Source organism: Anomaloglossus baeobatrachus, unplaced genomic scaffold (assembly GCF_048569485.1).
Source record: "Anomaloglossus baeobatrachus isolate aAnoBae1 unplaced genomic scaffold, aAnoBae1.hap1 Scaffold_509, whole genome shotgun sequence".
Classification (NCBI taxonomy): Eukaryota; Metazoa; Chordata; class Amphibia; order Anura; family Aromobatidae; genus Anomaloglossus; species Anomaloglossus baeobatrachus.
In genome coordinates, this window is record NW_027444448.1 from 62859 (window position 1) to 85277 (window position 22419).

Below are 22419 nucleotides of genomic sequence, written 5' to 3' on the forward strand. Positions count from 1 at the left end.
CAGCTTGTTTTCTAGGCAGCAGCGCTATTGTGATGTCATCGGGGGGCATTGTGACAAGCCGCCAGTGTTCCGTCTCTTCATGTTGTGCACAGTTCAAACGGAAAATACATCAACAGGCAGACTACAGAAAAGCTTACTATCAAAGGTTAGAGGGGGGCTTTCTCAGAGGGCTTTTTACAGTTTTTCTATTCCCAATTAGCCGTTTAAGTGTACTTATTGAAAGTAGTAATTCTTTCATAGGCCGCCCTTTCTTAGTATTTGACGTTCCTTATATTGCGGTATGAGGCTTCGCAGTAGGTTGCAAACATTCATCACCCATGACTGTCCCCAATTGAGCTCAGAAGCTCAATGTCTATCATGACCTCCCTTTTAGAATGTCCAAGAGCAAGCAAACTATTCCTCCAGGAGAGGGCGCCAACAGACTACTAAAGAGATCATCATTACTCAAAGAAAACCCCAAAAACCAATGCATGATAGGAATAAACAGGTAACTTTCTTTGGAGTGGAAGCGGAGAGATCGCACCAGATGCCAATTCTAGATCTTATCACACCTGTGGTCACTGCAGCAGCAGGTGAATCCACTTTGTCCAAAAGGGATCTATTCCATTCAATTGCAAATGATCTAGATAAGACAGAGAACTGCAGCACGGGGACATAGCCGAGTTGGTCAGGTTGAGTGGTGATGAGTTTGCTATTTGGATGAATAAAGAAAGTCAAAAGTGTGAAAGATAAAAAACAAAAGGAGGAAGTGTGAAAAGTGAATGGGCCAAATTGAGGTGCATATGAAGACGTATGCTTTCTTCCAATTCATTAAATCGGGCTAATATGAATCAGGTGAATTGAGTTCTGCTTTTGGAAACTGGGTTAAGAAGGGGTGCACCGTTCCTGGAGGTACTGCAATACCAGGTCAATGCGTGGAGTGGACAGAGCAAGCTCTTTTTCCATCTCCCTGTTCTAAAAATCCATTTAATATATGGTCCCCAGATAGGGGACGTATCAGATATTAAACTGATAAGAACAGATACTACACTTGATCTTAGCCAAAAGGCCGAGAAGCGATAACCAGAATTGGTTTGGGCCTCGAGTGGCACCCTGGCCTATGCCGGACACATCTTAGGGAGAGAGAGCGAGAGGGAGACAAACCCACGCCTACACAAGACATTTTGTCACCCAAGCCAACCCTTGAAAAGGCTGCTTTGCAGAGCAAAAACAAGAAGAATGGTGCGTTTTGCAGCCGCCGCCCACTGCAATGAATCTGAATAACTCCTCCTTTAGGGCGCAAGCAACTCCCCTCCCCCTTGCAGTCTTTCCAATTCACGATACAAAAAGACGGACAGGACAGGTTGCCTGACTTTCCGTCACTGCCACCCTTTGCCATCCTTACCCGTAGAAAGCCCTTTCATCATCCCCAAACCCTAATCTTTTCCCTTTCCTTCCCAGCCCCCAAACCCTGCCCTCTGTACCTTTCTCACCACCCGCTTCCCTTCTCCTGTCATCCCCCTACCACCCGGGAAAAAAAGAGATTGCCCCCTCCTTCCACTAGCCCACCCTCCCACCCAAAGAACAACTTCTTCTGCGCAGCTTGTTTTCTAGGCAGCAGCGCTATTGTGATGTCATCGGGGGGCATTGTGACAAGCCGCCAGTGTTCCGTCTCTTCATGTTGTGCACAGTTCAAACGGAAAATACATCAACAGGCAGACTACAGAAAAGCTTACTATCAAAGGTTAGAGGGGGGCTTTCTCAGAGGGCTTTTTACAGTTTTTCTATTCCCAATTAGCCGTTTAAGTGTACTTATTGAAAGTAGTAATTCTTTCATAGGCCGCCCTTTCTTAGTATTTGACGTTCCTTATATTGCGGTATGAGGCTTCGCAGTAGGTTGCAAACATTCATCACCCATGACTGTCCCCAATTGAGCTCAGAAGCTCAATGTCTATCATGACCTCTCTTTTAGAATGTCCAAGAGCAAGCAAACTATTCCTCCAGGAGAGGGCGCCAACAGACTACTAAAGAGATCATCATTACTCAAAGAAAACCCCAAAAACCAATGCATGATAGGAATAAACAGGTAACTTTCTTTGGAGTGGAAGCGGAGAGATCGCACCAGATGCCAATTCTAGATCTTATCACACCTGTGGTCACTGCAGCAGCAGGTGAATCCACTTTGTCCAAAAGGGATCTATTCCATTCAATTGCAAATGATCTAGATAAGACAGAGAACTGCAGCACGGGGACATAGCCGAGTTGGTCAGGTTGAGTGGTGATGAGTTTGCTATTTGGATGAATAAAGAAAGTCAAAAGTGTGAAAGATAAAAAACAAAAGGAGGAAGTGTGAAAAGTGAATGGGCCAAATTGAGGTGCATATGAAGACGTATGCTTTCTTCCAATTCATTAAATCGGGCTAATATGAATCAGGTGAATTGAGTTCTGCTTTTGGAAACTGGGTTAAGAAGGGGTGCACCGTTCCTGGAGGTACTGCAATACCAGGTCAATGCGTGGAGTGGACAGAGCAAGCTCTTTTTCCATCTCCCTGTTCTAAAAATCCATTTAATATATGGTCCCCAGATAGGGGACGTATCAGATATTAAACTGATAAGAACAGATACTACACTTGATCTTAGCCAAAAGGCCGAGAAGCGATAACCAGAATTGGTTTGGGCCTCGAGTGGCACCCTGGCCTATGCCGGACACATCTTAGGGAGAGAGAGCGAGAGGGAGACAAACCCACGCCTACACAAGACATTTTGTCACCCAAGCCAACCCTTGAAAAGGCTGCTTTGCAGAGCAAAAACAAGAAGAATGGTGCGTTTTGCAGCCGCCGCCCACTGCAATGAATCTGAATAACTCCTCCTTTAGGGCGCAAGCAACTCCCCTCCCCCTTGCAGTCTTTCCAATTCACGATACAAAAAGACGGACAGGACAGGTTGCCTGACTTTCCGTCACTGCCACCCTTTGCCATCCTTACCCGTAGAAAGCCCTTTCATCATCCCCAAACCCTAATCTTTTCCCTTTCCTTCCCAGCCCCCAAACCCTGCCCTCTGTACCTTTCTCACCACCCGCTTCCCTTCTCCTGTCATCCCCCTACCACCCGGGAAAAAAAGAGATTGCCCCCTCCTTCCACTAGCCCACCCTCCCACCCAAAGAACAACTTCTTCTGCGCAGCTTGTTTTCTAGGCAGCAGCGCTATTGTGATGTCATCGGGGGGCATTGTGACAAGCCGCCAGTGTTCCGTCTCTTCATGTTGTGCACAGTTCAAACGGAAAATACATCAACAGGCAGACTACAGAAAAGCTTACTATCAAAGGTTAGAGGGGGGCTTTCTCAGAGGGCTTTTTACAGTTTTTCTATTCCCAATTAGCCGTTTAAGTGTACTTATTGAAAGTAGTAATTCTTTCATAGGCCGCCCTTTCTTAGTATTTGACGTTCCTTATATTGCGGTATGAGGCTTCGCAGTAGGTTGCAAACATTCATCACCCATGACTGTCCCCAATTGAGCTCAGAAGCTCAATGTCTATCATGACCTCTCTTTTAGAATGTCCAAGAGCAAGCAAACTATTCCTCCAGGAGAGGGCGCCAACAGACTACTAAAGAGATCATCATTACTCAAAGAAAACCCCAAAAACCAATGCATGATAGGAATAAACAGGTAACTTTCTTTGGAGTGGAAGCGGAGAGATCGCACCAGATGCCAATTCTAGATCTTATCACACCTGTGGTCACTGCAGCAGCAGGTGAATCCACTTTGTCCAAAAGGGATCTATTCCATTCAATTGCAAATGATCTAGATAAGACAGAGAACTGCAGCACGGGGACATAGCCGAGTTGGTCAGGTTGAGTGGTGATGAGTTTGCTATTTGGATGAATAAAGAAAGTCAAAAGTGTGAAAGATAAAAAACAAAAGGAGGAAGTGTGAAAAGTGAATGGGCCAAATTGAGGTGCATATGAAGACGTATGCTTTCTTCCAATTCATTAAATCGGGCTAATATGAATCAGGTGAATTGAGTTCTGCTTTTGGAAACTGGGTTAAGAAGGGGTGCACCGTTCCTGGAGGTACTGCAATACCAGGTCAATGCGTGGAGTGGACAGAGCAAGCTCTTTTTCCATCTCCCTGTTCTAAAAATCCATTTAATATATGGTCCCCAGATAGGGGACGTATCAGATATTAAACTGATAAGAACAGATACTACACTTGATCTTAGCCAAAAGGCCGAGAAGCGATAACCAGAATTGGTTTGGGCCTCGAGTGGCACCCTGGCCTATGCCGGACACATCTTAGGGAGAGAGAGCGAGAGGGAGACAAACCCACGCCTACACAAGACATTTTGTCACCCAAGCCAACCCTTGAAAAGGCTGCTTTGCAGAGCAAAAACAAGAAGAATGGTGCGTTTTGCAGCCGCCGCCCACTGCAATGAATCTGAATAACTCCTCCTTTAGGGCGCAAGCAACTCCCCTCCCCCTTGCAGTCTTTCCAATTCACGATACAAAAATACGGACAGGACAGGTTGCCTGACTTTCCGTCACTGCCACCCTTTGCCATCCTTACCCGTAGAAAGCCCTTTCATCATCCCCAAACCCTAATCTTTTCCCTTTCCTTCCCAGCCCCCAAACCCTGCCCTCTGTACCTTTCTCACCACCCGCTTCCCTTCTCCTGTCATCCCCCTACCACCCGGGAAAAAAAGAGATTGCCCCCTCCTTCCACTAGCCCACCCTCCCACCCAAAGAACAACTTCTTCTGCGCAGCTTGTTTTCTAGGCAGCAGCGCTATTGTGATGTCATCGGGGGGCATTGTGACAAGCCGCCAGTGTTCCGTCTCTTCATGTTGTGCACAGTTCAAACGGAAAATACATCAACAGGCAGACTACAGAAAAGCTTACTATCAAAGGTTAGAGGGGGGCTTTCTCAGAGGGCTTTTTACAGTTTTTCTATTCCCAATTAGCCGTTTAAGTGTACTTATTGAAAGTAGTAATTCTTTCATAGGCCGCCCTTTCTTAGTATTTGACGTTCCTTATATTGCGGTATGAGGCTTCGCAGTAGGTTGCAAACATTCATCACCCATGACTGTCCCCAATTGAGCTCAGAAGCTCAATGTCTATCATGACCTCTCTTTTAGAATGTCCAAGAGCAAGCAAACTATTCCTCCAGGAGAGGGCGCCAACAGACTACTAAAGAGATCATCATTACTCAAAGAAAACCCCAAAAACCAATGCATGATAGGAATAAACAGGTAACTTTCTTTGGAGTGGAAGCGGAGAGATCGCACCAGATGCCAATTCTAGATCTTATCACACCTGTGGTCACTGCAGCAGCAGGTGAATCCACTTTGTCCAAAAGGGATCTATTCCATTCAATTGCAAATTATCTAGATAAGACAGAGAACTGCAGCACGGGGACATAGCCGAGTTGGTCAGGTTGAGTGGTGATGAGTTTGCTATTTGGATGAATAAAGAAAGTCAAAAGTGTGAAAGATAAAAAACAAAAGGAGGAAGTGTGAAAAGTGAATGGGCCAAATTGAGGTGCATATGAAGACGTATGCTTTCTTCCAATTCATTAAATCGGGCTAATATGAATCAGGTGAATTGAGTTCTGCTTTTGGAAACTGGGTTAAGAAGGGGTGCACCGTTCCTGGAGGTACTGCAATACCAGGTCAATGCGTGGAGTGGACAGAGCAAGCTCTTTTTCCATCTCCCTGTTCTAAAAATCCATTTAATATATGGTCCCCAGATAGGGGACGTATCAGATATTAAACTGATAAGAACAGATACTACACTTGATCTTAGCCAAAAGGCCGAGAAGCGATAACCAGAATTGGTTTGGGCCTCGAGTGGCACCCTGGCCTATGCCGGACACATCTTAGGGAGAGAGAGCGAGAGGGAGACAAACCCACGCCTACACAAGACATTTTGTCACCCAAGCCAACCCTTGAAAAGGCTGCTTTGCAGAGCAAAAACAAGAAGAATGGTGCGTTTTGCAGCCGCCGCCCACTGCAATGAATCTGAATAACTCCTCCTTTAGGGCGCAAGCAACTCCCCTCCCCCTTGCAGTCTTTCCAATTCACGATACAAAAAGACGGACAGGACAGGTTGCCTGACTTTCCGTCACTGCCACCCTTTGCCATCCTTACCCGTAGAAAGCCCTTTCATCATCCCCAAACCCTAATCTTTTCCCTTTCCTTCCCAGCCCCCAAACCCTGCCCTCTGTACCTTTCTCACCACCCGCTTCCCTTCTCCTGTCATCCCCCTACCACCCGGGAAAAAAAGAGATTGCCCCCTCCTTCCACTAGCCCACCCTCCCACCCAAAGAACAACTTCTTCTGCGCAGCTTGTTTTCTAGGCAGCAGCGCTATTGTGATGTCATCGGGGGGCATTGTGACAAGCCGCCAGTGTTCCGTCTCTTCATGTTGTGCACAGTTCAAACGGAAAATACATCAACAGGCAGACTACAGAAAAGCTTACTATCAAAGGTTAGAGGGGGGCTTTTTCAGAGGGCTTTTTACAGTTTTTCTATTCCCAATTAGCCGTTTAAGTGTACTTATTGAAAGTAGTAATTCTTTCATAGGCCGCCCTTTCTTAGTATTTGACGTTCCTTATATTGCGGTATGAGGCTTCGCAGTAGGTTGCAAACATTCATCACCCATGACTGTCCCCAATTGAGCTCAGAAGCTCAATGTCTATCATGACCTCTCTTTTAGAATGTCCAAGAGCAAGCAAACTATTCCTCCAGGAGAGGGCGCCAACAGACTACTAAAGAGATCATCATTACTCAAAGAAAACCCCAAAAACCAATGCATGATAGGAATAAACAGGTAACTTTCTTTGGAGTGGAAGCGGAGAGATCGCACCAGATGCCAATTCTAGATCTTATCACACCTGTGGTCACTGCAGCAGCAGGTGAATCCACTTTGTCCAAAAGGGATCTATTCCATTCAATTGCAAATGATCTAGATAAGACAGAGAACTGCAGCACGGGGACATAGCCGAGTTGGTCAGGTTGAGTGGTGATGAGTTTGCTATTTGGATGAATAAAGAAAGTCAAAAGTGTGAAAGATAAAAAACAAAAGGAGGAAGTGTGAAAAGTGAATGGGCCAAATTGAGGTGCATATGAAGACGTATGCTTTCTTCCAATTCATTAAATCGGGCTAATATGAATCAGGTGAATTGAGTTCTGCTTTTGGAAACTGGGTTAAGAAGGGGTGCACCGTTCCTGGAGGTACTGCAATACCAGGTCAATGCGTGGAGTGGACAGAGCAAGCTCTTTTTCCATCTCCCTGTTCTAAAAATCCATTTAATATATGGTCCCCAGATAGGGGACGTATCAGATATTAAACTGATAAGAACAGATACTACACTTGATCTTAGCCAAAAGGCCGAGAAGCGATAACCAGAATTGGTTTGGGCCTCGAGTGGCACCCTGGCCTATGCCGGACACATCTTAGGGAGAGAGAGCGAGAGGGAGACAAACCCACGCCTACACAAGACATTTTGTCACCCAAGCCAACCCTTGAAAAGGCTGCTTTGCAGAGCAAAAACAAGAAGAATGGTGCGTTTTGCAGCCGCCGCCCACTGCAATGAATCTGAATAACTCCTCCTTTAGGGCGCATGCAACTCCCCTCCCCCTTGCAGTCTTTCCAATTCACGATACAAAAAGACGGACAGGACAGGTTGCCTGACTTTCCGTCACTGCCACCCTTTGCCATCCTTACCCGTAGAAAGCCCTTTCATCATCCCCAAACCCTAATCTTTTCCCTTTCCTTCCCAGCCCCCAAACCCTGCCCTCTGTACCTTTCTCACCACCCGCTTCCCTTCTCCTGTCATCCCCCTACCACCCGGGAAAAAAAGAGATTGCCCCCTCCTTCCACTAGCCCACCCTCCCACCCAAAGAACAACTTCTTCTGCGCAGCTTGTTTTCTAGGCAGCAGCGCTATTGTGATGTCATCGGGGGGCATTGTGACAAGCCGCCAGTGTTCCGTCTCTTCATGTTGTGCACAGTTCAAACGGAAAATACATCAACAGGCAGACTACAGAAAAGCTTACTATCAAAGGTTAGAGGGGGGCTTTCTCAGAGGGCTTTTTACAGTTTTTCTATTCCCAATTAGCCGTTTAAGTGTACTTATTGAAAGTAGTAATTCTTTCATAGGCCGCCCTTTCTTAGTATTTGACGTTCCTTATATTGCGGTATGAGGCTTCGCAGTAGGTTGCAAACATTCATCACCCATGACTGTCCCCAATTGAGCTCAGAAGCTCAATGTCTATCATGACCTCTCTTTTAGAATGTCCAAGAGCAAGCAAACTATTCCTCCAGGAGAGGGCGCCAACAGACTACTAAAGAGATCATCATTACTCAAAGAAAACCCCAAAAACCAATGCATGATAGGAATAAACAGGTAACTTTCTTTGGAGTGGAAGCGGAGAGATCGCACCAGATGCCAATTCTAGATCTTATCACACCTGTGGTCACTGCAGCAGCAGGTGAATCCACTTTGTCCAAAAGGGATCTATTCCATTCAATTGCAAATGATCTAGATAAGACAGAGAACTGCAGCACGGGGACATAGCCGAGTTGGTCAGGTTGAGTGGTGATGAGTTTGCTATTTGGATGAATAAAGAAAGTCAAAAGTGTGAAAGATAAAAAACAAAAGGAGGAAGTGTGAAAAGTGAATGGGCCAAATTGAGGTGCATATGAAGACGTATGCTTTCTTCCAATTCATTAAATCGGGCTAATATGAATCAGGTGAATTGAGTTCTGCTTTTGGAAACTGGGTTAAGAAGGGGTGCACCGTTCCTGGAGGTACTGCAATACCAGGTCAATGCGTGGAGTGGACAGAGCAAGCTCTTTTTCCATCTCCCTGTTCTAAAAATCCATTTAATATATGGTCCCCAGATAGGGGACGTATCAGATATTAAACTGATAAGAACAGATACTACACTTGATCTTAGCCAAAAGGCCGAGAAGCGATAACCAGAATTGGTTTGGGCCTCGAGTGGCACCCTGGCCTATGCCGGACACATCTTAGGGAGAGAGAGCGAGAGGGAGACAAACCCACGCCTACACAAGACATTTTGTCACCCAAGCCAACCCTTGAAAAGGCTGCTTTGCAGAGCAAAAACAAGAAGAATGGTGCGTTTTGCAGCCGCCGCCCACTGCAATGAATCTGAATAACTCCTCCTTTAGGGCGCAAGCAACTCCCCTCCCCCTTGCAGTCTTTCCAATTCACGATACAAAAAGACGGACAGGACAGGTTGCCTGACTTTCCGTCACTGCCACCCTTTGCCATCCTTACCCGTAGAAAGCCCTTTCATCATCCCCAAACCCTAATCTTTTCCCTTTCCTTCCCAGCCCCCAAACCCTGCCCTCTGTACCTTTCTCACCACCCGCTTCCCTTCTCCTGTCATCCCCCTACCACCCGGGAAAAAAAGAGATTGCCCCCTCCTTCCACTAGCCCACCCTCCCACCCAAAGAACAACTTCTTCTGCGCAGCTTGTTTTCTAGGCAGCAGCGCTATTGTGATGTCATCGGGGGGCATTGTGACAAGCCGCCAGTGTTCCGTCTCTTCATGTTGTGCACAGTTCAAACGGAAAATACATCAACAGGCAGACTACAGAAAAGCTTACTATCAAAGGTTAGAGGGGGGCTTTCTCAGAGGGCTTTTTACAGTTTTTCTATTCCCAATTAGCCGTTTAAGTGTACTTATTGAAAGTAGTAATTCTTTCATAGGCCGCCCTTTCTTAGTATTTGACGTTCCTTATATTGCGGTATGAGGCTTCGCAGTAGGTTGCAAACATTCATCACCCATGACTGTCCCCAATTGAGCTCAGAAGCTCAATGTCTATCATGACCTCTCTTTTAGAATGTCCAAGAGCAAGCAAACTATTCCTCCAGGAGAGGGCGCCAACAGACTACTAAAGAGATCATCATTACTCAAAGAAAACCCCAAAAACCAATGCATGATAGGAATAAACAGGTAACTTTCTTTGGAGTGGAAGCGGAGAGATCGCACCAGATGCCAATTCTAGATCTTATCACACCTGTGGTCACTGCAGCAGCAGGTGAATCCACTTTGTCCAAAAGGGATCTATTCCATTCAATTGCAAATGATCTAGATAAGACAGAGAACTGCAGCACGGGGACATAGCCGAGTTGGTCAGGTTGAGTGGTGATGAGTTTGCTATTTGGATGAATAAAGAAAGTCAAAAGTGTGAAAGATAAAAAACAAAAGGAGGAAGTGTGAAAAGTGAATGGGCCAAATTGAGGTGCATATGAAGACGTATGCTTTCTTCCAATTCATTAAATCGGGCTAATATGAATCAGGTGAATTGAGTTCTGCTTTTGGAAACTGGGTTAAGAAGGGGTGCACCGTTCCTGGAGGTACTGCAATACCAGGTCAATGCGTGGAGTGGACAGAGCAAGCTCTTTTTCCATCTCCCTGTTCTAAAAATCCATTTAATATATGGTCCCCAGATAGGGGACGTATCAGATATTAAACTGATAAGAACAGATACTACACTTGATCTTAGCCAAAAGGCCGAGAAGCGATAACCAGAATTGGTTTGGGCCTCGAGTGGCACCCTGGCCTATGCCGGACACATCTTAGGGAGAGAGAGCGAGAGGGAGACAAACCCACGCCTACACAAGACATTTTGTCACCCAAGCCAACCCTTGAAAAGGCTGCTTTGCAGAGCAAAAACAAGAAGAATGGTGCGTTTTGCAGCCGCCGCCCACTGCAATGAATCTGAATAACTCCTCCTTTAGGGCGCAAGCAACTCCCCTCCCCCTTGCAGTCTTTCCAATTCACGATACAAAAAGACGGACAGGACAGGTTGCCTGACTTTCCGTCACTGCCACCCTTTGCCATCCTTACCCGTAGAAAGCCCTTTCATCATCCCCAAACCCTAATCTTTTCCCTTTCCTTCCCAGCCCCCAAACCCTGCCCTCTGTACCTTTCTCACCACCCGCTTCCCTTCTCCTGTCATCCCCCTACCACCCGGGAAAAAAAGAGATTGCCCCCTCCTTCCACTAGCCCACCCTCCCACCCAAAGAACAACTTCTTCTGCGCAGCTTGTTTTCTAGGCAGCAGCGCTATTGTGATGTCATCGGGGGGCATTGTGACAAGCCGCCAGTGTTCCGTCTCTTCATGTTGTGCACAGTTCAAACGGAAAATACATCAACAGGCAGACTACAGAAAAGCTTACTATCAAAGGTTAGAGGGGGGCTTTCTCAGAGGGCTTTTTACAGTTTTTCTATTCCCAATTAGCCGTTTAAGTGTACTTATTGAAAGTAGTAATTCTTTCATAGGCCGCCCTTTCTTAGTATTTGACGTTCCTTATATTGCGGTATGAGGCTTCGCAGTAGGTTGCAAACATTCATCACCCATGACTGTCCCCAATTGAGCTCAGAAGCTCAATGTCTATCATGACCTCTCTTTTAGAATGTCCAAGAGCAAGCAAACTATTCCTCCAGGAGAGGGCGCCAACAGACTACTAAAGAGATCATCATTACTCAAAGAAAACCCCAAAAACCAATGCATGATAGGAATAAACAGGTAACTTTCTTTGGAGTGGAAGCGGAGAGATCGCACCAGATGCCAATTCTAGATCTTATCACACCTGTGGTCACTGCAGCAGCAGGTGAATCCACTTTGTCCAAAAGGGATCTATTCCATTCAATTGCAAATGATCTAGATAAGACAGAGAACTGCAGCACGGGGACATAGCCGAGTTGGTCAGGTTGAGTGGTGATGAGTTTGCTATTTGGATGAATAAAGAAAGTCAAAAGTGTGAAAGATAAAAAACAAAAGGAGGAAGTGTGAAAAGTCAATGGGCCAAATTGAGGTGCATATGAAGACGTATGCTTTCTTCCAATTCATTAAATCGGGCTAATATGAATCAGGTGAATTGAGTTCTGCTTTTGGAAACTGGGTTAAGAAGGGGTGCACCGTTCCTGGAGGTACTGCAATACCAGGTCAATGCGTGGAGTGGACAGAGCAAGCTCTTTTTCCATCTCCCTGTTCTAAAAATCCATTTAATATATGGTCCCCAGATAGGGGACGTATCAGATATTAAACTGATAAGAACAGATACTACACTTGATCTTAGCCAAAAGGCCGAGAAGCGATAACCAGAATTGGTTTGGGCCTCGAGTGGCACCCTGGCCTATGCCGGACACATCTTAGGGAGAGAGAGCGAGAGGGAGACAAACCCACGCCTACACAAGACATTTTGTCACCCAAGCCAACCCTTGAAAAGGCTGCTTTGCAGAGCAAAAACAAGAAGAATGGTGCGTTTTGCAGCCGCCGCCCACTGCAATGAATCTGAATAACTCCTCCTTTAGGGCGCAAGCAACTCCCCTCCCCCTTGCAGTCTTTCCAATTCACGATACAAAAAGACGGACAGGACAGGTTGCCTGACTTTCCGTCACTGCCACCCTTTGCCATCCTTACCCGTAGAAAGCCCTTTCATCATCCCCAAACCCTAATCTTTTCCCTTTCCTTCCCAGCCCCCAAACCCTGCCCTCTGTACCTTTCTCACCACCCGCTTCCCTTCTCCTGTCATCCCCCTACCACCCGGGAAAAAAAGAGATTGCCCCCTCCTTCCACTAGCCCACCCTCCCACCCAAAGAACAACTTCTTCTGCGCAGCTTGTTTTCTAGGCAGCAGCGCTATTGTGATGTCATCGGGGGGCATTGTGACAAGCCGCCAGTGTTCCGTCTCTTCATGTTGTGCACAGTTCAAACGGAAAATACATCAACAGGCAGACTACAGAAAAGCTTACTATCAAAGGTTAGAGGGGGGCTTTCTCAGAGGGCTTTTTACAGTTTTTCTATTCCCAATTAGCCGTTTAAGTGTACTTATTGAAAGTAGTAATTCTTTCATAGGCCGCCCTTTCTTAGTATTTGACGTTCCTTATATTGCGGTATGAGGCTTCGCAGTAGGTTGCAAACATTCATCACCCATGACTGTCCCCAATTGAGCTCAGAAGCTCAATGTCTATCATGACCTCTCTTTTAGAATGTCCAAGAGCAAGCAAACTATTCCTCCAGGAGAGGGCGCCAACAGACTACTAAAGAGATCATCATTACTCAAAGAAAACCCCAAAAACCAATGCATGATAGGAATAAACAGGTAACTTTCTTTGGAGTGGAAGCGGAGAGATCGCACCAGATGCCAATTCTAGATCTTATCACACCTGTGGTCACTGCAGCAGCAGGTGAATCCACTTTGTCCAAAAGGGATCTATTCCATTCAATTGCAAATGATCTAGATAAGACAGAGAACTGCAGCACGGGGACATAGCCGAGTTGGTCAGGTTGAGTGGTGATGAGTTTGCTATTTGGATGAATAAAGAAAGTCAAAAGTGTGAAAGATAAAAAACAAAAGGAGGAAGTGTGAAAAGTGAATGGGCCAAATTGAGGTGCATATGAAGACGTATGCTTTCTTCCAATTCATTAAATCGGGCTAATATGAATCAGGTGAATTGAGTTCTGCTTTTGGAAACTGGGTTAAGAAGGGGTGCACCGTTCCTGGAGGTACTGCAATACCAGGTCAATGCGTGGAGTGGACAGAGCAAGCTCTTTTTCCATCTCCCTGTTCTAAAAATCCATTTAATATATGGTCCCCAGATAGGGGACGTATCAGATATTAAACTGATAAGAACAGATTTTTTGATTTAATGAAGCTTTCCAAAGCACCACAAAAAATGCATGACCGAAGTCACACCAAAAACAGTGCAAAGGCTAGGATTCGTGTGGACCCCACCGTGAGGAGAGGGTCCCCAAAAATCAACCCCGTCCCTCCGAGCCAGAAGGCCACAGCAAGGGTCAGGGATCTTCGGTGCTCCCCCAAGCCGAAGCCTGGTTGAGCCTTGTCGTTGCTCCCAGCGTCCACCCAGGCATCTTACCCAAGTGGAGTAGAGAGCTACTAGTTGTTGGTTTCGCAGCCGAAACTGCCCGGACCGTCAACCGGTGTTGGTTTCTCAGCCCAAGGCTAACCGGACCTCCAACCGGGTGTTGGTTTCTCAGCCGAAGCTGACCCAGACCTCCAACCGGGTGTTGGTTTCTCAGCCGAAGCTGACCCAGACCTCCAACCGGGTGTTAGTTTCTCAGCCCAAAGCTGACCAGACCTCCGACCGGGATTGTAAAAATTTCCCTTCCTAGCCAGAAGGCCGGGATAGGGTAATAACAGATACTACACTTGATCTTAGCCAAAAGGCCGAGAAGCGATAACCAGAATTGGTTTGGGCCTCGAGTGGCACCCTGGCCTATGCCGGACACATCTTAGGGAGAGAGAGCGAGAGGGAGACAAACCCACGCCTACACAAGACATTTTGTCACCCAAGCCAACCCTTGAAAAGGCTGCTTTGCAGAGCAAAAACAAGAAGAATGGTGCGTTTTGCAGCCGCCGCCCACTGCAATGAATCTGAATAACTCCTCCTTTAGGGCGCAAGCAACTCCCCTCCCCCTTGCAGTCTTTCCAATTCACGATACAAAAAGACGGACAGGACAGGTTGCCTGACTTTCCGTCACTGCCACCCTTTGCCATCCTTACCCGTAGAAAGCCCTTTCATCATCCCCAAACCCTAATCTTTTCCCTTTCCTTCCCAGCCCCCAAACCCTGCCCTCTGTACCTTTCTCACCACCCGCTTCCCTTCTCCTGTCATCCCCCTACCACCCGGGAAAAAAAGAGATTGCCCCCTCCTTCCACTAGCCCACCCTCCCACCCAAAGAACAACTTCTTCTGCGCAGCTTGTTTTCTAGGCAGCAGCGCTATTGTGATGTCATCGGGGGGCATTGTGACAAGCCGCCAGTGTTCCGTCTCTTCATGTTGTGCACAGTTCAAACGGAAAATACATCAACAGGCAGACTACAGAAAAGCTTACTATCAAAGGTTAGAGGGGGGCTTTCTCAGAGGGCTTTTTACAGTTTTTCTATTCCCAATTAGCCGTTTAAGTGTACTTATTGAAAGTAGTAATTCTTTCATAGGCCGCCCTTTCTTAGTATTTGACGTTCCTTATATTGCGGTATGAGGCTTCGCAGTAGGTTGCAAACATTCATCACCCATGACTGTCCCCAATTGAGCTCAGAAGCTCAATGTCTATCATGACCTCTCTTTTAGAATGTCCAAGAGCAAGCAAACTATTCCTCCAGGAGAGGGCGCCAACAGACTACTAAAGAGATCATCATTACTCAAAGAAAACCCCAAAAACCAATGCATGATAGGAATAAACAGGTAACTTTCTTTGGAGTGGAAGCGGAGAGATCGCACCAGATGCCAATTCTAGATCTTATCACACCTGTGGTCACTGCAGCAGCAGGTGAATCCACTTTGTCCAAAAGGGATCTATTCCATTCAATTGCAAATGATCTAGATAAGACAGAGAACTGTAGCACGGGGACATAGCCGAGTTGGTCAGGTTGAGTGGTGATGAGTTTGCTATTTGGATGAATAAAGAAAGTCAAAAGTGTGAAAGATAAAAAACAAAAGGAGGAAGTGTGAAAAGTGAATGGGCCAAATTGAGGTGCATATGAAGACGTATGCTTTCTTCCAATTCATTAAATCGGGCTAATATGAATCAGGTGAATTGAGTTCTGCTTTTGGAAACTGGGTTAAGAAGGGGTGCACCGTTCCTGGAGGTACTGCAATACCAGGTCAATGCGTGGAGTGGACAGAGCAAGCTCTTTTTCCATCTCCCTGTTCTAAAAATCCATTTAATATATGGTCCCCAGATAGGGGACGTATCAGATATTAAACTGATAAGAACAGATACTACACTTGATCTTAGCCAAAAGGCCGAGAAGCGATAACCAGAATTGGTTTGGGCCTCGAGTGGCACCCTGGCCTATGCCGGACACATCTTAGGGAGAGAGAGCGAGAGGGAGACAAACCCACGCCTACACAAGACATTTTGTCACCCAAGCCAACCCTTGAAAAGGCTGCTTTGCAGAGCAAAAACAAGAAGAATGGTGCGTTTTGCAGCCGCCGCCCACTGCAATGAATCTGAATAACTCCTCCTTTAGGGCGCAAGCAACTCCCCTCCCCCTTGCAGTCTTTCCAATTCACGATACAAAAAGACGGACAGGACAGGTTGCCTGACTTTCCGTCACTGCCACCCTTTGCCATCCTTACCCGTAGAAAGCCCTTTCATCATCCCCAAACCCTAATCTTTTCCCTTTCCTTCCCAGCCCCCAAACCCTGCCCTCTGTACCTTTCTCACCACCCGCTTCCCTTCTCCTGTCATCCCCCTACCACCCGGGAAAAAAAGAGATTGCCCCCTCCTTCCACTAGCCCACCCTCCCACCCAAAGAACAACTTCTTCTGCGCAGCTTGTTTTCTAGGCAGCAGCGCTATTGTGATGTCATCGGGGGGCATTGTGACAAGCCGCCAGTGTTCCGTCTCTTCATGTTGTGCACAGTTCAAACGGAAAATACATCAACAGGCAGACTACAGAAAAGCTTACTATCAAAGGTTAGAGGGGGGCTTTCTCAGAGGGCTTTTTACAGTTTTTCTATTCCCAATTAGCCGTTTAAGTGTACTTATTGAAAGTAGTAATTCTTTCATAGGCCGCCCTTTCTTAGTATTTGACGTTCCTTATATTGCGGTATGAGGCTTCGCAGTAGGTTGCAAACATTCATCACCCATGACTGTCCCCAATTGAGCTCAGAAGCTCAATGTCTATCATGACCTCTCTTTTAGAATGTCCAAGAGCAAGCAAACTATTCCTCCAGGAGAGGGCGCCAACAGACTACTAAAGAGATCATCATTACTCAAAGAAAACCCCAAAAACCAATGCATGATAGGAATAAACAGGTAACTTTCTTTGGAGTGGAAGCGGAGAGATCGCACCAGATGCCAATTCTAGATCTTATCACACCTGTGGTCACTGCAGCAGCAGGTGAATCCACTTTGTCCAAAAGGGATCTATTCCATTCAATTGCAAATGATCTAGATAAGACAGAGAACTGCAGCACGGGGACATAGCCGAGTTGGTCAGGTTGAGTGGTGATGAGTTTGCTATTTGGATGAATAAAGAAAGTCAAAAGTGTGAAAGATAAAAAACAAAAGGAGGAAGTGTGAAAAGTGAATGGGCCAAATTGAGGTGCATATGAAGACGTATGCTTTCTTCCAATTCATTAAATCGGGCTAATATGAATCAGGTGAATTGAGTTCTGCTTTTGGAAACTGGGTTAAGAAGGGGTGCACCGTTCCTGGAGGTACTGCAATACCAGGTCAATGCGTGGAGTGGACAGAGCAAGCTCTTTTTCCATCTCCCTGTTCTAAAAATCCATTTAATATATGGTCCCCAGATAGGGGACGTATCAGATATTAAACTGATAAGAACAGATACTACACTTGATCTTAGCCAAAAGGCCGAGAAGCGATAACCAGAATTGGTTTGGGCCTCGAGTGGCACCCTGGCCTATGCCGGACACATCTTAGGGAGAGAGAGCGAGAGGGAGACAAACCCACGCCTACACAAGACATTTTGTCACCCAAGCCAACCCTTGAAAAGGCTGCTTTGCAGAGCAAAAACAAGAAGAATGGTGCGTTTTGCAGCCGCCGCCCACTGCAATGAATCTGAATAACTCCTCCTTTAGGGCGCAAGCAACTCCCCTCCCCCTTGCAGTCTTTCCAATTCACGATACAAAAAGACGGACAGGACAGGTTGCCTGACTTTCCGTCACTGCCACCCTTTGCCATCCTTACCCGTAGAAAGCCCTTTCATCATCCCCAAACCCTAATCTTTTCCCTTTCCTTCCCAGCCCCCAAACCCTGCCCTCTGTACCTTTCTCACCACCCGCTTCCCTTCTCCTGTCATCCCCCTACCACCCGGGAAAAAAAGAGATTGCCCCCTCCTTCCACTAGCCCACCCTCCCACCCAAAGAACAACTTCTTCTGCGCAGCTTGTTTTCTAGGCAGCAGCGCTATTGTGATGTCATCGGGGGGCATTGTGACAAGCCGCCAGTGTTCCGTCTCTTCATGTTGTGCACAGTTCAAACGGAAAATACATCAACAGGCAGACTACAGAAAAGCTTACTATCAAAGGTTAGAGGGGGGCTTTCTCAGAGGGCTTTTTACAGTTTTTCTATTCCCAATTAGCCGTTTAAGTGTACTTATTGAAAGTAGTAATTCTTTCATAGGCCGCCCTTTCTTAGTATTTGACGTTCCTTATATTGCGGTATGAGGCTTCGCAGTAGGTTGCAAACATTCATCACCCATGACTGTCCCCAATTGAGCTCAGAAGCTCAATGTCTATCATGACCTCTCTTTTAGAATGTCCAAGAGCAAGCAAACTATTCCTCCAGGAGAGGGCGCCAACAGACTACTAAAGAGATCATCATTACTCAAAGAAAACCCCAAAAACCAATGCATGATAGGAATAAACAGGTAACTTTCTTTGGAGTGGAAGCGGAGAGATCGCACCAGATGCCAATTCTAGATCTTATCACACCTGTGGTCACTGCAGCAGCAGGTGAATCCACTTTGTCCAAAAGGGATCTATTCCATTCAATTGCAAATGATCTAGATAAGACAGAGAACTGCAGCACGGGGACATAGCCGAGTTGGTCAGGTTGAGTGGTGATGAGTTTGCTATTTGGATGAATAAAGAAAGTCAAAAGTGTGAAAGATAAAAAACAAAAGGAGGAAGTGTGAAAAGTGAATGGGCCAAATTGAGGTGCATATGAAGACGTATGCTTTCTTCCAATTCATTAAATCGGGCTAATATGAATCAGGTGAATTGAGTTCTGCTTTTGGAAACTGGGTTAAGAAGGGGTGCACCGTTCCTGGAGGTACTGCAATACCAGGTCAATGCGTGGAGTGGACAGAGCAAGCTCTTTTTCCATCTCCCTGTTCTAAAAATCCATTTAATATATGGTCCCCAGATAGGGGACGTATCAGATATTAAACTGATAAGAACAGATTTGATTTAATGAAGCTTTCCAAAGCACCGCAAAAATGCATGACCGAAGTCACACCAAAAACAGTGCAAAGGCTAGGATTCGTGTGGACCCCTCCGTGAGAAGAGGATCCCCAAAAATCAACCCCGTCCCTCCGAGCCAGAAGGCCACAGCGAGGGTCAGGGATCTTCGGTGCTCCCCCAAGCCGAAGCCTGGTTGTTGCTCCCAGCGTCCACCGAGGCATCTTACCCAAGTGGAGTAGGGAGCTACTAGTCGTTGGTTTCGCAGCCGAGACTGCCCGGACCGTCAACCGGTGTTGGTTTCTCAGCCCAAGGCTGACCGGACCTCCAACCGGGTGTTGGTTTCTCAGCCCAAGGCTGACCGGACCTCCAACCGGGTGTTGGTTTCTCAGCCCAAGGCTAACCGGACCTCCAACCGGGTGTTGGTTTCTCAGCCAAAGCTGACCCGGACCTCCAACCGGGTGTTGGTTTCTCAGCCCAAAGCTGACCGGACCTCCGACCGGGATTATAAAAATTTCCCTTCTTAGCCAGAAGGCCGGGATAGGGCAATATGCTTGGAAAGTATGAATAGGCAAGGCGCGGCGTGCGACAGAGTCTGAGGCTTACCAGGGTCCCAACCTAGCAAGTTCAGACTCCCTCCAGGGTGTCCATTCCTGGGGCACATTGCACCATAACCCCCACACTTACTCAGTCTAATAGCCTCGATCCTGGTAGGGCCATGGTTTCCTCTAGATGGATATACTATCCTCCCAAAGTACTAACAAGCGCAACCTTCCAGTGTGCATTGCATCATTGTACTAAGGTGGCCGGAGCCTTAAACCACTTTTTCGAAAGATACTACACTTGATCTTAGCCAAAAGGCCGAGAAGCGATAACCAGAATTGGTTTGGGCCTCGAGTGGCACCCTGGCCTATGCCGGACACATCTTAGGGAGAGAGAGCGAGAGGGAGACAAACCCACGCCTACACAAGACATTTTGTCACCCAAGCCAACCCTTGAAAAGGCTGCTTTGCAGAGCAAAAACAAGAAGAATGGTGCGTTTTGCAGCCGCCGCCCACTGCAATGAATCTGAATAACTCCTCCTTTAGGGCGCAAGCAACTCCCCTCCCCCTTGCAGTCTTTCCAATTCACGATACAAAAAGACGGACAGGACAGGTTGCCTGACTTTCCGTCACTGCCACCCTTTGCCATCCTTACCCGTAGAAAGCCCTTTCATCATCCCCAAACCCTAATCTTTTCCCTTTCCTTCCCAGCCCCCAAACCCTGCCCTCTGTACCTTTCTCACCACCCGCTTCCCTTCTCCTGTCATCCCCCTACCACCCGGGAAAAAAAGAGATTGCCCCCTCCTTCCACTAGCCCACCCTCCCACCCAAAGAACAACTTCTTCTGCGCAGCTTGTTTTCTAGGCAGCAGCGCTATTGTGATGTCATCGGGGGGCATTGTGACAAGCCGCCAGTGTTCCGTCTCTTCATGTTGTGCACAGTTCAAACGGAAAATACATCAACAGGCAGACTACAGAAAAGCTTACTATCAAAGGTTAGAGGGGGGCTTTCTCAGAGGGCTTTTTACAGTTTTTCTATTCCCAATTAGCCGTTTAAGTGTACTTATTGAAAGTAGTAATTCTTTCATAGGCCGCCCTTTCTTAGTATTTGACGTTCCTTATATTGCGGTATGAGGCTTCGCAGTAGGTTGCAAACATTCATCACCCATGACTGTCCCCAATTGAGCTCAGAAGCTCAATGTCTATCATGACCTCTCTTTTAGAATGTCCAAGAGCAAGCAAACTATTCCTCCAGGAGAGGGCGCCAACAGACTACTAAAGAGATCATCATTACTCAAAGAAAACCCCAAAAACCAATGCATGATAGGAATAAACAGGTAACTTTCTTTGGAGTGGAAGCGGAGAGATCGCACCAGATGCCAATTCTAGATCTTATCACACCTGTGGTCACTGCAGCAGCAGGTGAATCCACTTTGTCCAAAAGGGATCTATTCCATTCAATTGCAAATGATCTAGATAAGACAGAGAACTGCAGCACGGGGACATAGCCGAGTTGGTCAGGTTGAGTGGTGATGAGTTTGCTATTTGGATGAATAAAGAAAGTCAAAAGTGTGAAAGATAAAAAACAAAAGGAGGAAGTGTGAAAAGTGAATGGGCCAAATTGAGGTGCATATGAAGACGTATGCTTTCTTCCAATTCATTAAATCGGGCTAATATGAATCAGGTGAATTGAGTTCTGCTTTTGGAAACTGGGTTAAGAAGGGGTGCACCGTTCCTGGAGGTACTGCAATACCAGGTCAATGCGTGGAGTGGACAGAGCAAGCTCTTTTTCCATCTCCCTGTTCTAAAAATCCATTTAATATATGGTCCCCAGATAGGGGACGTATCAGATATTAAACTGATAAGAACAGATACTACACTTGATCTTAGCCAAAAGGCCGAGAAGCGATAACCAGAATTGGTTTGGGCCTCGAGTGGCACCCTGGCCTATGCCGGACACATCTTAGGGAGAGAGAGCGAGAGGGAGACAAACCCACGCCTACACAAGACATTTTGTCACCCAAGCCAACCCTTGAAAAGGCTGCTTTGCAGAGCAAAAACAAGAAGAATGGTGCGTTTTGCAGCCGCCGCCCACTGCAATGAATCTGAATAACTCCTCCTTTAGGGCGCAAGCAACTCCCCTCCCCCTTGCAGTCTTTCCAATTCACGATACAAAAAGACGGACAGGACAGGTTGCCTGACTTTCCGTCACTGCCACCCTTTGCCATCCTTACCCGTAGAAAGCCCTTTCATCATCCCCAAACCCTAATCTTTTCCCTTTCCTTCCCAGCCCCCAAACCCTGCCCTCTGTACCTTTCTCACCACCCGCTTCCCTTCTCCTGTCATCCCCCTACCACCCGGGAAAAAAAGAGATTGCCCCCTCCTTCCACTAGCCCACCCTCCCACCCAAAGAACAACTTCTTCTGCGCAGCTTGTTTTCTAGGCAGCAGCGCTATTGTGATGTCATCGGGGGGCATTGTGACAAGCCGCCAGTGTTCCGTCTCTTCATGTTGTGCACAGTTCAAACGGAAAATACATCAACAGGCAGACTACAGAAAAGCTTACTATCAAAGGTTAGAGGGGGGCTTTCTCAGAGGGCTTTTTACAGTTTTTCTATTCCCAATTAGCCGTTTAAGTGTACTTATTGAAAGTAGTAATTCTTTCATAGGCCGCCCTTTCTTAGTATTTGACGTTCCTTATATTGCGGTATGAGGCTTCGCAGTAGGTTGCAAACATTCATCACCCATGACTGTCCCCAATTGAGCTCAGAAGCTCAATGTCTATCATGACCTCTCTTTTAGAATGTCCAAGAGCAAGCAAACTATTCCTCCAGGAGAGGGCGCCAACAGACTACTAAAGAGATCATCATTACTCAAAGAAAACCCCAAAAACCAATGCATGATAGGAATAAACAGGTAACTTTCTTTGGAGTGGAAGCGGAGAGATCGCACCAGATGCCAATTCTAGATCTTATCA

At 46.7% G+C, this 22419-nt stretch overlaps 13 non-coding genes and 2 pseudogenes across 13 annotated transcripts; all 15 read right to left on the reverse strand.

Moving 5' to 3' along the window:
- Positions 1-869: 869 nt before the first annotated feature.
- LOC142282535 (U2 spliceosomal RNA) lies at positions 870-1060 on the reverse strand. The gene has a single exon (XR_012744432.1). It is a non-coding gene; the product is annotated as a U2 spliceosomal RNA (small nuclear RNA).
- A 1387-nt stretch (positions 1061-2447) lies between these two features.
- LOC142282536 (U2 spliceosomal RNA) lies at positions 2448-2638 on the reverse strand. The gene has a single exon (XR_012744433.1). It is a non-coding gene; the product is annotated as a U2 spliceosomal RNA (small nuclear RNA).
- Positions 2639-4025: 1387 nt separating this feature from the next.
- On the reverse strand, positions 4026-4216 carry LOC142282538 (U2 spliceosomal RNA). The gene has a single exon (XR_012744435.1). It is a non-coding gene; the product is annotated as a U2 spliceosomal RNA (small nuclear RNA).
- Positions 4217-5603: 1387 nt separating this feature from the next.
- On the reverse strand, positions 5604-5794 carry LOC142282539 (U2 spliceosomal RNA). Its single transcript, XR_012744436.1, has one exon. It is a non-coding gene; the product is annotated as a U2 spliceosomal RNA (small nuclear RNA).
- A 1387-nt stretch (positions 5795-7181) lies between these two features.
- On the reverse strand, positions 7182-7372 carry LOC142282540 (U2 spliceosomal RNA). Its single transcript, XR_012744437.1, has one exon. It is a non-coding gene; the product is annotated as a U2 spliceosomal RNA (small nuclear RNA).
- Positions 7373-8759: 1387 nt separating this feature from the next.
- LOC142282542 (U2 spliceosomal RNA) lies at positions 8760-8950 on the reverse strand. Its single transcript, XR_012744438.1, has one exon. It is a non-coding gene; the product is annotated as a U2 spliceosomal RNA (small nuclear RNA).
- Positions 8951-10337: 1387 nt separating this feature from the next.
- On the reverse strand, positions 10338-10528 carry LOC142282543 (U2 spliceosomal RNA). Its single transcript, XR_012744439.1, has one exon. It is a non-coding gene; the product is annotated as a U2 spliceosomal RNA (small nuclear RNA).
- Positions 10529-11915: 1387 nt separating this feature from the next.
- Positions 11916-12106, reverse strand: LOC142282544 (U2 spliceosomal RNA). The gene has a single exon (XR_012744440.1). It is a non-coding gene; the product is annotated as a U2 spliceosomal RNA (small nuclear RNA).
- A 1387-nt stretch (positions 12107-13493) lies between these two features.
- LOC142282491 (U2 spliceosomal RNA) lies at positions 13494-13687 on the reverse strand. The gene has a single exon (XR_012744400.1). It is a non-coding gene; the product is annotated as a U2 spliceosomal RNA (small nuclear RNA).
- Positions 13688-14029: 342 nt separating this feature from the next.
- Positions 14030-14209, reverse strand: LOC142282505 (U2 spliceosomal RNA; annotated as a pseudogene).
- A 1387-nt stretch (positions 14210-15596) lies between these two features.
- LOC142282545 (U2 spliceosomal RNA) lies at positions 15597-15787 on the reverse strand. The gene has a single exon (XR_012744441.1). It is a non-coding gene; the product is annotated as a U2 spliceosomal RNA (small nuclear RNA).
- Positions 15788-17174: 1387 nt separating this feature from the next.
- On the reverse strand, positions 17175-17365 carry LOC142282546 (U2 spliceosomal RNA). Its single transcript, XR_012744442.1, has one exon. It is a non-coding gene; the product is annotated as a U2 spliceosomal RNA (small nuclear RNA).
- A 1387-nt stretch (positions 17366-18752) lies between these two features.
- Positions 18753-18946, reverse strand: LOC142282497 (U2 spliceosomal RNA). Its single transcript, XR_012744406.1, has one exon. It is a non-coding gene; the product is annotated as a U2 spliceosomal RNA (small nuclear RNA).
- A 687-nt stretch (positions 18947-19633) lies between these two features.
- LOC142282508 (U2 spliceosomal RNA) lies at positions 19634-19775 on the reverse strand (annotated as a pseudogene).
- A 1387-nt stretch (positions 19776-21162) lies between these two features.
- Positions 21163-21353, reverse strand: LOC142282547 (U2 spliceosomal RNA). Its single transcript, XR_012744443.1, has one exon. It is a non-coding gene; the product is annotated as a U2 spliceosomal RNA (small nuclear RNA).
- Positions 21354-22419: the final 1066 nt, after the last annotated feature.